Source organism: Podarcis raffonei, chromosome 14 (assembly GCF_027172205.1).
Source record: "Podarcis raffonei isolate rPodRaf1 chromosome 14, rPodRaf1.pri, whole genome shotgun sequence".
NCBI lineage: Eukaryota > Metazoa > Chordata > Lepidosauria > Squamata > Lacertidae > Podarcis > Podarcis raffonei.
The window spans coordinates 51,476,572-51,491,380 of NC_070615.1; the positions used below are offsets into that span (position 1 = coordinate 51,476,572).

Genomic DNA, 14,809 nt, shown 5'->3' on the forward strand with positions numbered 1-14,809 from the left:
CCTTGGTAGAGTAGCACAAGATAAAAAAGCAACAGCACTGTGTAGTGGTTAGAGTGGGAGACCAGGGTTCGAATCCTCACTTGGCAGCGTTTGAAATTTGCCAAGTGCATTTTGCACCTGGCTATCAGCCACTTGGACGTGGGTGGCGCTGTGGGTTAAACCACAGAGCCTAGGACTTGCCGATCAGAAGGTCAGCGGTTTGAATCCCCGTGACGGGGTGAGCTCCCATTGCTCAGTCCCTGCTCCTGCCAACCTAGCAGTTCGAAAGCACGTCAAAGTGCAAGTAGATAAGGTAAACGGCGGGAAGGTAAACGGCATTTCCGTGCGCTGCTCTGGTTCACCAGAAGCGGCTTAGTCATGCTGGCCACATGGCCCAGAAAAACTGTCTGTGGACAAACGCCGGCTCCCTCGGCCAGTAAAGTGAGATGAGTGCTGCAACCCCAGAGTCGGTCACAACTGGACCTAATGGTCAGGGGTCCCTTTACCTTTACCTTATCAGCCACTTGCGACCAAGTGAAGATGTCTAGGTGCCAAGATGGCAGTGATCTTTTTTTAGGGAGCCAAAGTTATTGGACTTTTTTCGGAAGATTTAACGGGGGTCCAAAGATCGACTATCGACCAGGGACATCCCGCGATCAACCAGTAGATTACGATCGACCTGTTGGACAGGCCCGTGTTATGGCAACCGCACTCTGGGTTTAAGGTGCCATTTGGCGATTCACTTATGTACCTGAGTTTCTAGCTCTCCTGCCTTTGCTACTGTTGATCTAACCCAGGGGTAGGCAACCTAAGGCCCGGGGGCCGGATGCAGCCCATTCGCCTTCTCAATCCGGCGGCCCACGGACGGTCCAGGAACCAGCGTGTTTTTACATGAGTAGAATGTGTCCTTTTATTTAAAATGCATCTCTGGGTTATTTATGGGGCATAGGAATTCGTTCATTCCCCCCCCAAAAAAAAAATAGTCCGCCCCCCCCCCCCAAGGTCTGAAGGGACAGTGGACCAGCCCCTTGCTGAAAAAGTTTGCTGATCCCTGATCTAGCCTGATGAAGAAGTGTTGGGAACTCAAAGACTCGCACACTGTTTTTCAAATTTCAATAAATGCATTTTCCCAGTGTGGGTCACTCCCAAAGGCCAGCGCAGCTAGCTTTTGCTTTTCAGCAGCTTTGCCAAGGTAGTTTGGACTAACTGACTTGTGAATCAGGCTGTTAGCAACCTTTACTCTATTTAATGGTTAGTTAACTTCCCTCCATGCTTAGGGGGAGTGGACTGAGTTTGTGAGCCTGAGATTTCTCCTATTTCTTCTTGTTGTTTTTTACTCCAGGGCAAAATTGCTGCTTTTTTTGAAACCTAAGATGTTTTGGGGGACCTCTGAGGGAGAGCAGCTGCTTCCTTCAAAGAAAACTTTGCGGTGATGAATGGCCCATTAAGAGAAAGTTGATGGCCTAGCAAGTGTAATTTGCATAACAATTAAACCAGTCTGGTGTATCCAGCAAAGATGCTAACACAATGCCTCTCCCTTGGAGATTTTGCTATTAAGCTACTTTATGAACTGGACTCTTTAAATGACTGCCTTTTCCTCCTGAAAATGCCTGAGGACTTTAAGGGGGGGGGCGTACAGTAATAAAAAAGTGCCCCGCTGCACACACAAGTAAGTCCTTAGGAGTACCGTATCCAAGAATATTGTTGCAATCCAGCCCAATATCTGAGCGGCGTGAGCATTTAGGCAGGTGTTGGCTTCCTTGGAAGGAAGGACAGTGGAGATTGTGGGGTCTTCATGATATGCGGTTTAGTCACATGCATCTACAATCTGAGCCCAAGATGGAGGGGCTCACAGCATCAGCACCCTAAGAGGGCCTTGATTCTCCCATTGATCTGTCAGAAATCAGGCATGGCTCTGTCTCTCAGCTGCCTGGCTTACAGCCTGCCTGGCTCACACACAACTCAATTCTAACTCTCTTCTAACTCCCAGACGGTTGAGGGAGGGGGTCCTCTAGCATAGAGCCATTCCTTTTGTTCCCTTAATGACCCATACTTTGTGGGCCCTTACCAGGCTGGCTGGGCTATTCCAGCAGTTGAATCTGTGCTGGATCCAGGTATTAAAGGGAGACTCAGGCATACAGCCCCCCCCCCGAACTCAGAACAATATTATGTACCCTCCTTGTTGTTCTTTTTGGGTAGAAGAGAGTGTCATCCGATCTTAGTAGGTTCTGGGGCAAGCAGATGGGTAATATCGTTGGGTTGTAGCCAACTAAGTTTTACTTAGAGGAGGCATGTCCAAAGTCCGTTTTGGGGGCCTAACCTTAGGATAAAATTATACTTCAACCCTAAAAAAAAGCTCAATAACTCTGGTCAGCCCTCCCCCATGTTCACTTCATCAAATCTGGCCCTCTAAAACAGTTTGGGCACCCCTGACTAGTACAGTGGTACCTCTGGTTGCGAACGAGATCCGTTCTGGAGGCCTGTTTGCAACATGAGAAGAGCGCAACCCGCAGCGACATGTCTGCACATGTGCGGGTTGCGATTCGCCGCTTCTGTGCATGCGCGTGACATCATTTTGCGCTTCGTCAGAGGCAAACGGGCAAATTTAGCAGGGGATCAAATCATAGCTGTCAACTTACAGATTTGAAAATAAGGGGACTTCCGGGTTAGCGCCATCGGCTAATGGCGGATTCCCTCCGAGCTCCGGAGGGAATCGGCTCCGCAGGATTGGGTCTTGACCACTGCGGCGACGCAGGGACCCTCAAAAATCACAGGTGGTGAAGCCTGTGAACCTGGTGACTCGGGCACCATTTGCGCCCCCCGACCTGTGAAGGAGCCTTTTTAAAGGCTTTGGAACGGGGGATGGGGTGAGCGGCGCGGTGCTGAGAGTCGATTGCTTCTCCTGCGGAGTGAAGACGCATTGCCATGGTCGGAGAGCGCTGACTTCTTCTTGTGAGCAATTGGACTTTAAAGCAACAACCCGTGAGTAGTACGGAAATTGGAAAGAAAAATTTTTCTTTTGAATTAGGCACGATCGGGGAAGGCGCAAACAGGAAGTCCGTCTCCCCGTCTTGTAAATAATCTAAAGCAAGGACCTGCTAACTAAGGTCGAGAGAACCCTTTCTTTTTTACTTGGTAAAAGACATTAATTTCACGATTTGGCAATATAAGAAATCTTACTGGAGGATAAAGAGCTAATTTTGGGAGCTGAAGTGCCACCCCCCCCGGACCCGGGAGTACCCCGCGAGAGAGCCTGCTGATGAGGTATTGAAGAGTTTGACAGCTGTGAAATTAGCTGTCAAGACGGGAAAAGATAACTTTGTTTTTGTTGCTTCTGCTGGCTATATTTGTTACAATTTGGTTACAATTTGTTGAAAACAAGGAAGAACTGTTACAAACTAACTTGATTTTTGGATTTGAACTGGAAAGAATACTAAGTTACCAAACTTGGCTGGAGGAGGGAAAATTCAGGCTGGGTTGGACAAAGTTTTTGTTCTCTTGGGAAAGTTACAAGGCCAAATTGATGTTTTGGCCACAAATGTTGCAACTCTGAACTTAACAGTAAATAACATCACTGAATTTGATAAGGATTTGACTCAGGAAGCCCATGCAGTTGGACAAAAAGAGAAACTTGAGAGTTTTGAGAGTGTGGAGAAGGAGATATATGTTGTTCCTGAGGAAAAGGAAGGAGGAGCTGTAACTTTGCAGATGATAAAGGAGAGCCAGAGGCCTGACATGATGGCTACAAAGGAAAATAAGAACTTGATGTTGAAAATTTGGTCTGAATTGGAGATTGAAGAATGGAGAGATCTCCTTATGTGGAGATCTGAAGACCCAAGGATTACAAATTTGCTTAAGGTGGAAGTTGGAGCTTTGGGGACATTTGGACTTGAAAGGAGTAAGAAACATGATTCGGGCTCCACTTTTAAGTATGGAGGTCTGGCTGGAAGAAACATGGATCCCGTTGGGCCAGAGCTTCTCCGAGATCTGGTGTTTAATATTAAGGACTATCAAAAAAACCGGCAGAGAGGAATTGAGAGAGAATTAAGAGCCTCGGACGTGAGATCTCCAGGCTGATAGTAGACTAAGACTGATGGACATTTGTTGGGGATTGAAACCGGGAAAGGGGGGGTGGAGTTTGGGAATCCAAAGGGTGCATAATTACAATCTGTTTTGTTTTTACTTTACTTTGTTATTTGTATGAAAATTGGGGAATTCGTGGAAGGGAATTTGGGTCGACGTTAGAAAAATGTTTTAAGAATGAGTATTGATGCATAAGTATTGATGTTTAAGTTTGGATAAGGCAAAATTGGTTTTTTAAAATGAACTAAATAGAAAAAGGTTAAAATTAGGGATAAGAACTTGCTGAACTAACATTTTGAATTGGAATATAAGAAGGGGAGGTGTGGGGAAGTCAGGGGAATATGTTATAGAAAAATAAGGATTGTGAACGTTATGTGTTTTTAAACTTTTTTTTTCTTTTTTGATTCTTTTTTAATGTATTAAAGTTGAAAATTTCAATAAATATCTTTTAAAAAGAAAATAAGGGGCCAGCAGCCTTAAAAATAAGGGAACAACAGCCAAAATAAGGGATTTTAGTCAACCAGTTAAAAGGGGCCAGAAAATTTTGGAGAGCAGCGCTGGTTTTTAGCCCTTCGTTTCCAGAGGTTGTTGCTCAAGACACCAGCCGATGAAACACTGCAATTAAATAACTACAAGCAGCAACCACTTTTCGCACAAAACGAAGTCCAAGCTACGAAGATGCTGCTGCAGTTCTGTATCTTTTCTCTCGTGCTCCATCTGCAGCTCTCAATTCCATCAGGTGGGGCGGGAGGAAGGGGGGGGGAATAGCGCCCGAAGTAAACCCGCAGATCAGACCATCTATGCTAGTCTACCACTACAAATCTATTGGAGAAGCGCTTGCGGTCCTTCCCTTGTAGCCCTTGGAACACCTGCCCGCGCCTCCGCCTCCTCTTCCTCCTCTCTCTGAACTGCTTTCTCTATGGTTGCCCTCGCTCTCCTCTCAAGGCTCCTCATAGACCATGCCAGGCTGCCCATCTCATTCGGGTCCTTTGGCGGCACAGCCGCAGTACGGCCTAGCGGGAGCAGGAGCGGCGGTGACGGGCAGAGGGGCGGCCCCAGGCAGAGATGCCCAGTTCGGCGGCCGCCTGGAGGATGGTGGTGGAAGGGCCCAAGGCTCCCACCAGTCCCCGCGTGGAGGGCCTCCGGGGGGCCGAGGCTGGTGAGAAGAGGCCGGAGGGGGGTGGGGTGGGCAGCCAAGCAACACAGTTGGAGCCTCCCTCCTCCCTGGCCAGCAGGGAGGGAGGGAGAGGAGCTGCTTCCTTTGAAACCCAGGAAATTTAAGGGACATCCATTAATACGGGACAGCAGTGGGACATTAATACGGGACAGCAGTGGGACATGGCGCTGGGGTAAGGGACTGTCCCTCCAAATAAGAGACGCTTGACAGCTATGGATCAAATACTTCCCCCCTCAATGTAAATGTACAGTGGAACCTCGGTTCTCGAACCACTCCGTTCCCGAACATCAAAAACCCAGAAGTAAATGTTCCATTTTTCGGACGCAGCTTCCGGTCTTCAAAAAGCCTAGCTGTCAGCCAATTGGAAGCCGCACCTTGGAATTCGAACGTTTCGGAAGTGGAACGGTCTTCCGGAACGGATTACGTTCGGCTTCCGAGGTTCCACTGTACCAAATTAAATATTTGCAGCTTGGAAGAGAGAGAGAGAAGTCCCTATCCACCGGAGAGCTGGGTTTTACTGACACACACACCCCTTCTCATTTTGAGCCTCTTGCACTCGTCTTCCGCCTGAGCCCTGCCTCTGCTCTTATTCTTGGGCTTGTTGAAATCTGTTTATTATTAAACACTGTTCAAACAGCCACTGTTGAGATGTATTGACACAGGAAGGTTGGGAGGCAGAGTACAGAAAGCGATATCACCCAAGCACTACGCCATTACTTGCTTACAGAGGATCAGATTATTTCCTGGCTCCCTTCAGGGCTGGTGCTGCGCCGTGGTGTTTTTTTAAAAAAAGACTCTTTGTTTTTGTTTTGAACCCAATGGATGTCCTTAAGCAAGATTTCCTTTCTCAGTTTCCCTGCCTCCTAAATGAGGCACTCTTGCACCGACAGATTTGTTGTGAGGGTAACTGAGATAATGTGGTACAGAAATCGTAGGAGGTCCATTGGGGGCGGGATGTGTGTGTCCAGAAGGTAGATAGGCATCTGCTAGTGTTTTGCATTTGATCTCCAAGGATTTCTGATCCCCTCCCCCCATTGTTTTAACCATAGCAAAAACATTTTTTCTTGGAAACTCAGTTGATAAAATGAAGCGAGCTTGTGGGGAAAACCAGGAGTGGATTTTTGCATGGAAGAGCTGTGAGTTCAGTTCTGAGAACAAAGCCCTGCTCAGAGGTGGGCCTCTGGGGTCTTTCTAGGGCGGGGTGGAGGAATAGATCCTGCGGACTTGACATCCATCTACGTGAGCAGTAGAATACAGTGGTACCTTGGTTCTCAAACGCCTTGGTACTCAAACAACTCGGAACTCAAACACTGCAAAACCAGAAGTAAGTGTTCCGGTTTGCGAACTTTTTCTGGAAGCCAAACGTGCTCCCGTTTTGAGTGTTATGCTTCCAATTTGGGTGCCACACTTCTGTTTTGAGTGTTACACTGGGGTCTATCTGGTTTTGCTATTTATTTTGGGTTTTTGCTTTTGTGGCTCTTGTTTTTGTAACTGTGGAACCCAGTTCAGCTACTGATTGTGCGAGTGCTGTACATTGTTTATTGCTTTCATTTTATGGATCAATGGTCTCGTTAGTTGGGTAGGAAAATTCATGTTAAATTGCTGTTTTAGGGGTTGTTTTTAAAAGTCTGGAACAGATTAATCCACTTTGCATTACTTTCTATGGGAAAGCGTTCCTTGGTTTTAGAACGCTTTGGTTTTGGAACGGACTTCCGGAATGGATTAAGTTTGAGAAGCAAGGTACCGCTGCAATAGCTTTGCAACGCTTTGGTTCAGTGACTACCATAGTTCCATAAACTCATCTCCATTTTACCCTACCCTATAAAAAGCACCACTCAGAACAGCAGTTTGCATGCCGCGTTAAGGAAGATAATAACACAGTAAAATTCAAAACAGTCACAGTTCATTGCACATTTATTCAAAATCCAATGAAAACTATTTAGGTTAACTAATTCAATGACAGGGATGAACTTGAACCAGTGATAGCAGCTTTTCAAAGTCCAGCACCTCTGGGGCACTCCGTTGCCTCTTAGCACCTGTCTAGCAGATTCCACCATGGCCAGGGGGAGTACCAACTGCTTTTGGAACCATTGCTTTAGTTCTTGCCAACAAATTATCATCATCATCATCATCACTCTCTGCCCATCTAACTGGGTTGCCACAGCCACTCCGGGAAGTTTCTAACAGAGAAAAAACAGAATAAAACATCAAACATTAAAAATTTCCCTAAACAGAGCTGCCTTCAGATGTCTTCTAAAAGTCAGATAGTTGCTTATCTCCTTGACATCTGGTGGGAGGGCGTTCCACAGGGAGGGCGCCACCACCGAGAAGGCCCTCTGCCTGGTTCCCTATAACCTCACTTCTCCCAGGGAGGGAACTGCCAGAAGGCCCTCGGAGCTGGACCTCAGTGAACGATGGGGGTGGAGATGCTCCTTCAGGTATACTGGGCTGAGGCTGTTTACGGCTTTAAAGTTCAGCACCAACACTTCCCTCATAACTCAGAACAGTGAACGAAGATGCTCAAATCGTCAGCAGCTTTGATGATTGTGCTAATTCTGAAAACAAATGAGCAGACTGTTGTTGGAGGTCCACAGCGTGTGGGTGGTGGCCAACTGGAGAGTTGTGGTTGCCGGATCCCAAGGTTTGCCAAGGCAAAGTCTTGACCTTGACCTCATTTGGGGCTTTTGATGCTCAGTACTACATCGCTGAAGAATGGATGCTTTTGAATTCTGGTGTTGGAGGAGACTCTTGAGAGTCCCATGGACTGCAAGAAGATCAAACCTCTCCATTCTGAAGGAAATCAGCTCTGAGTGCTCACTGGAAGGACAGATCGTGAAGCTGAGGCTCCAAGACTTTGGCCACCTCATGAGAAGAGAAGACTCCCTGGAGAAGACCCTGATGTTGGGAAAGATGGAGGGCACAAGGAGAAGGGGACGACAGAGGACGAGATGGTTGGACAGTGTCATAGAAGCTACGAACATGAGTTTGACCAAACTGCGGGAGGCAGTGGAAGACAGGAGTGCCTGGCGTGCTCTGGTCCAGGGGGTCACGAAGAGTCGGACACGACTAAACAACAACTACATCACAGTGATTGGAGCTGAGAAGGTGGTCAGAAGACTCTTTGGTGCTTGGAGATGCTCTCCAACCTCCTCTGAAGGGTCACAAAGCCATTGAAAAAATGCCCTACCCCCTATCCAGAGGATGCTCAAGTTCGGGGGGGGTTTCGTTTGTAACGTTGCATTTCAGAGATGCTTAGTGTACTTTAGATGCCATGGGGAACTGTGACTCTCAGTTTCCCCCACCTCCCTCCCACAGTCAGGAAGAAGGATGAGAGTCTCATTACGTTTCCTGAGAAGAGTGGGGCATCTGCCGTGGCAATTGCTGCGAACCTTGGAATGGGAATCTTCGTTCTCCTGCCCTTTGTTCTCCCTCCTGGTTCTTTGCAAGGTGATGGGTCTGGAAAAAGTGGGTGCTTTTCTGTTTCCTTGGCTAAGGGGGGTCCTCAGTCTTCACCAACCGGGTGCCCTCCAGACATTGCAGTCCATATCATCTGGCGGGTGGCACTGGGTTTTACTGGGGGAATGTCTACATCAGGCATAGGCGAACTCAGCCCTCCAGATGTGTTGGGACTACAACTCCCATCATCCCTAGCTAACAGGACCAGTGGTCAGGGATGATGGGAGTTGTAGTGCCAAAACATCCAGAGGGCCGAGTTTGCCTATGCCTGTTCTACATTTTATGAACGATCGCAGGCCTGGCAATGCACCTCTTTCCCGATGAAGTTTGGGTCCTGTCATTCTGCAAGAGATTTCTTGGAGCCACTGTGGCGGTTGAACCAATAGCACAGATACAGCGTGTGGCTCTTTGTGGGCTCTCGGACGTCAGCAGACACCGTCGCTTGCATCTCTTCAAAGATAACTAAAATGAGGTTTCAGTAAATAGGTCAGCAGATTTTTTTAAAGCTTATTTTTATACACTTTCTTAAAAGAGGCATTATCCTTTCCCTCTCAAGTAGGAGGCAAATTCTCTCCTAGGAAAGCCTGCAGCCTGAATGCGTCACCCGAGTTTGCTTCTTGCTTCGCGACTATTGTGTTTTACTTCTGTCCAACTTTTAATTGATCATCTAAATCTCCTGTGCTCAGCCTGAGATTTATTTAACTGAGGCAGGCAGCCCCCATTATGTTTTGACATTGTATTGTGTTGCTCGCACAGTCTTGCAGCGACCCCAAAGTGCCAGTGAAAATTGGAGGCAGCTGCTGGGTTGGGCGCAGGATGATATATTTAGTCTAGGAACTCCTCCTTTTTTAAGGGCCCGGGACAGGAGTAGTTTATCATCCTTCAGAATATCCTTCAGAGCTCCTTTTCTGTCCGTAGCCTTGGGGAACGGGGAGGAGCTAGGCAGGAAATTTAGAAAACTTTGAGTACAGTCTTCACCAGTCTGGTCCCCTTCCAGATGTTGTGAACTACAGTTCCCATGAGACTCCGCCAATGCATTTGGGAGTTGTAGTTCAGAACTCCTGAAGAGCAGAAGTTAGCAAAGGGTGATCTAGCGTTTATGTTGCTGTTAGGTTATGATACATAAATGTGTGTGTAAATTGGTATATAATTATTAACAACTCTGCATCCTAAAAAATACAGAGTATGGTACAAATGTATGTGCAGGGATATATCTTTATACAGTCAAACCTCGGTTTTTGGACGTCTCGGCTGCCAAACATTTCAGAAGCTGAATGCCGAAAACCCGGAAGTGAATGCTTCTGTTTTTGAACGTGCCTTGGAAGTCAAACAGCTTCGGAGGTGCGTTTTTCATTTTCCCCCTATTGACTTCGCTGCCAGCCAATTGATGCTCAGTTTTCGGACATCAGAAGTCAAATCGACTTCTGGAATGGATTACGTTCAAAAACCGAGGTTCCACTGTATCTATATCTCACATATACACACAGAGAGATAATAGACTGTGTGTGTGTGTGTTTTATGTATATATATCATATATAGAGAGAGAGTGCATATATATGTGTGTGATATATATATATATATATATGTGCGTGCTCTCTCTCTATATATATAGACGCGGGTAGCGCTGTGGTCTAAACCACAGAGCCTAGGACTTGCCAATCAGAAGGTCGGCAATTTGAATCCCCGCAACGGGGTGAGCTCCTGTTGCTCGGTCCCAGCTCCTGCCAACTTAGCAGTTCGAAAGCATGTCGAGTGCAAGTACCTCCAGCAGGAAGGCGTTCCATTAGTGTGGCACTGCCCCAGAGGAGCCCCTCGCCCTGTTTCCTGCATTGTGCGTAACTCCTTGGGCTGGGGGGTACTGAGAAGAGCCTTCTTGGTGGATCTCAACATCTAGGCAGGACCGTAGAATATAAACGTGGACCATAGAATATAACTTAACTCGTGTGTGTATGCCTTGAAAGGGGACGGAGCTGTTTGTGGACGGACGGGGCTTGCAGTATTTTCCTACGGCACATGCATAGAGATAATCGTAATAAAAACAGGTCAAGCATTTTGAAAAGGTTGGAAGGTGGGACACCTTGAGTACACACTGAGAGCATCACAAACCGCCACGCAGTTGCTCTGGGAGTTTGCTAGGTAAGGAAAGCTGCCCTGTGTGGCTCACATTGGTTTTGCCATGTTATTTCCCCTCCTCTCCCATCACTCGCTGAGCTCCGCATTTCTCCCGCGAGATCCCGCAGTTCCTGGCTTTTGTCTGGCCGTGATGACTCTCATCTCCAGCAAGCGCAGTTCTGAATGAATGAAATGTTATGAAACTGATGCTGGTATTTTGAAATCGGACACGGCCGTGCGGCGCAATTACAGCTCTTCCTCTTCTGTTTCCTCCTGCTGCCGCTGAGCAGGCAGGCCCCGTGGGGCTGCCAAATGACCACGATGTGTGTCTTTCGGAGGGTGGTTCCTGTAACAGCCTTTGGTGAGTCATCGGGTCGCGGCGCAAGTGTTCCCAATTAAGAACTGCTGGGAGCTTGTGGATTCCGATTTGGTTCTGGGAACGGCGATTCCCTTGAAAAATTGGTTCCAGGCCGTGTTTTGGGGAGGAATCGGGAACTGTCTTCCAACCGTAGATACTTTCGTACTACCCTTCAGTCGTATTCCTGGGGTGGTGTACGCAAATTAAAATTTGGAATGCAAGAATTCAGCCTGCAAGGGGGATATTATTAAACAGAACTTTTCCTGTGCAGGATTTCAGTGATCTGCAAGAATAGGCAGTTCTGCTTTCAGGGTGGGCCAACTAAAAGCGTAACAATGACCTCTGGCATGGCTCCTGGAAGCTAAAGGGTTACCCAGATCTGCCAATCTGCTTGTCTTTACTTTGGTAATACCTGCCTTCCATTAAGAGTTTGGTTGTAATCCTTGACGCCTCCCTTTCCATGGAGGCGCAGGTTACAGCAACAGCCAAGGCGACATTTTTCCACCTTCGCCGCATCAAGCAGTTGGTCCCTTACCTTTCCTGCCCCGATCTGGCCACAGTGATCCATGCGACAGTCACCTCCAGGCTTGACTACTGTAACTCGCTCTACGTAGGGCTGCCCTTGAAGCTGTCCCAGAAACTCCAGCAGGTGCAGAATGCCGCGGCGAGGCTCCTCACAGGGTCCCTGCCATGGGAGCATATTCACCCAGTGCTTTACCAGTTGCACTGGCTCCCGGTGGAGTATCGGGTCAGGTTTAAGTTGCTGGTTTTGACCTTTAAAGCCCTTTGTGGCTTAGGGCCCTTGTATTTACGGGACTGCCTCTCCTGGTCTGCCCCGCAGAGGACCTTGAGGTTCATGAATAACCATAGCTTAGAGGTCCCGGGCCCTAAGGAAGTCAGACTATCCTCCACCAGGGCCTTTTCAGTGATGGCTCTGACCTGGTGGAATGCTCTGTCCCATGAGACCAGGGCCCTTCAGGATTTAACTTCCTTCCGCAGGGCCTGTAAGACAGAGCTATTCTGCCTGGCTTTCAATTTGAACTTAGCCTGATCTTTTATTCCCCTTCCTTCCCTCCCTCTCCCTTTTAATGAAGATTACCCACTGTGAGATCCCACAGCTAATTCTCCCCTGGTCTCCCCATGGCCCAAATAGGACTAATTTAGCCAGCTAGCCCTGGTGATCATCAAATGTATACTGGATGGATTTCCCCCCTAAATTGATTTTTGAATTCTGAATTTATTGTTATTCACGTTTTATACTGTATTTTATGCTGTTTTTTGTTGCATCAATTAAGTGTTTTAAATTTGTAGTTAGTCGCCCTGAACCCGGTTTTCTGAACTGGGAAGGGCGAGGTATAAATAAAAATTTATTATTATTTATTATTAAGAAGGCTCAGAGCCCGGGGAGTGATGGTGGGACAACGCCAAGGGAGAAGGGGGAGCAGACTGGTAGGAGGAGGTGCAAAAGAGGCAACAAGGTTTAGTGAGCAGGAAGAGGCTGTGGCAGAGAGCAGTCTAGCATCAGAGGCAGAAGCAGAGGAGGTCTAGAGTGGAGAAAGGCTGAAGAATCCAGGGAGTCTCCCCCTCCTGCTCCGACCAGCTCCCTTCTCCCCTGATCTCCCAGAACACGAAGAGAGAAATGAAGTGAGAAGAGCAACGAGAGACAAGACGGTGGAGCCTCGGGCTGCTTGGGGAGGAGACCTAGGGAGCGGTGGGAAGGCAGGGACCTTCAGTCCTTACCACTGCCTCATTGGAGCAAGACCTAGTAGGAAGAGTTGCTGTGACCACTAGACCTGCGCTGCTTTGGTTTCCTTGAAAAAATAGCTCACTTCGCAGACACCAGTGTTTTTTATTGCGGACCTGCTTGTGATTCCGGCTCCTGACCTTGACCCAGCGTTGCCTGCACGGAGTCGGCTTTTCAGGACTTCAGACAGAGTATATTCCCAGTTCTACCTGGAGTTGCTGGACAGTGAACCTGGAACCATCTGCATGCAAAACAGAGATGCTCCACTGCTGAACTCCATCCTTTCCCTTAAAGCACAGCTTGGTATAAAGCCTGTGCAAGGATGGCAGCTGATTAAAAGCCATGCCTTGTTGTTCTGCCTCTCGGCCAATTGATCAAATAAACGTGCTGTTATCGAAATCTCAATATAGGTGCCTTTTTCAGATGACTCGAGGCTTAATAAAGACCTGCCACTTGGCCGGTAGAAATAATGTTTGTTTTTGTTGTCGTTCTTGTTACCTGCTGTGTATTTACACACCAGAACAGAAATAGCCGCAAAGCAAGAAGCAAGTTTGCCCTTAAATCAACTAAAGCTTCTAATCCATTTATTGATCAACTCCTTTGATGTCTGCATCCCTCCTGTTCTGCTGTAGTATCTCTTTTCTTCCGCATACAATCTCCGAAGATAGATAGATAGATAGATAGATAGATAATACTTTATTCGGCTATAAGCCCACAAGGTAAAACCAATCAATAAATAAAATAGCATTTTACATTCTAAAATATCAACTAAAATATTTCAACGCATAATCTCCTTCACGTTACATACAATCTCTAGATGTACCATATTGTGGCCTTGAATATAAAGATGGTGGATAAAGTTTACTAGATTTTTAATAGTCATGCAGCATTCCATGAAGTCTTTTATATGAAAGAACTGAATTCAGGAATCTGGCAACCTGTAATGTTCTATAAGAGTCAATGTCCTGGAGTAAATAGGCTAGATGTAATTCAGGTGGTTTAGTAACAGTTTCCAAGATGATTGAACTCAGAATCCTTGATCGGGGAACAATATATAAAGGACAATTAAACAAGATATGATAAAGGGATTCTATTGATTTGCTGTCACATGCGCATAAAACAGAGGTTTTACCGTTAGAAAATCTATTACTCAGCACATTTGAGGGGAACACATTAAATCTGGCTCTAACAAAAGCGAATCTATGCGACGCAACCGATAAGGTAGACAGATATCGAGGTATCTGGGACATAAATGTAATGCCCTGATTTATCGGGGAACATGTACCTCCACCTGTAGTAAGATTTTGTTGCAAATCAACCTCCTCCAATCTTTGTTTGATGACCTTTTTTGCTGTAATTAGATCTAAATTTAGTATATCGGAAGGAGAGATTCCATAAGACAACAGTTTGGAATGGATTTTTGTTGCCCATGGGCTGGTAAATTCATCTCTCCAAAGGCACTGAATAAGATGGTAATTGGGCAATTTATGCCAAAGGGACAGCCAGTAATTAAAGGCATGTCTCCACATCAGGATCTCTAAGGAGGGGGTCTTGAGTTCTAAGCGAATAGCAGAGTTGCTTACACAGGAGGGTAGTTTCAAAAGGCGTCTGAGAAAAAGATTTTGCAATGTCACCAGAGGCATGAAGTTTACAAAAGCGCCCCATAGAGGGACCGCATAGGCCATAGTTGCAACCACTTTTGCACTATAAACTTTTAAGGCAGATGGAACATGCATAGCCCCCTCTGTAAAGAAAAAGCGTAATAGAGCGTAGATAAGGGCTTTGCCCTTATTTTGTAAGTATGTGATATGCGCTTTCCATCCCATATTATACTGAAAGTAAATTCCTAGATATTGAAATTTGTAGACTTGTTCAATTGGCTTCCCCTCGAGTTCCCACC

General features: G+C 46.8%; 1 protein-coding gene across 2 annotated transcripts in view; it reads left to right on the top strand.

The window, feature by feature from the left end:
• FOXK1 (forkhead box K1) overlaps positions 1-14,809 on the top strand; it is an 89,580-nt gene that overhangs the window by 16,708 nt on the left and 58,063 nt on the right. The window lies entirely within an intron of this gene.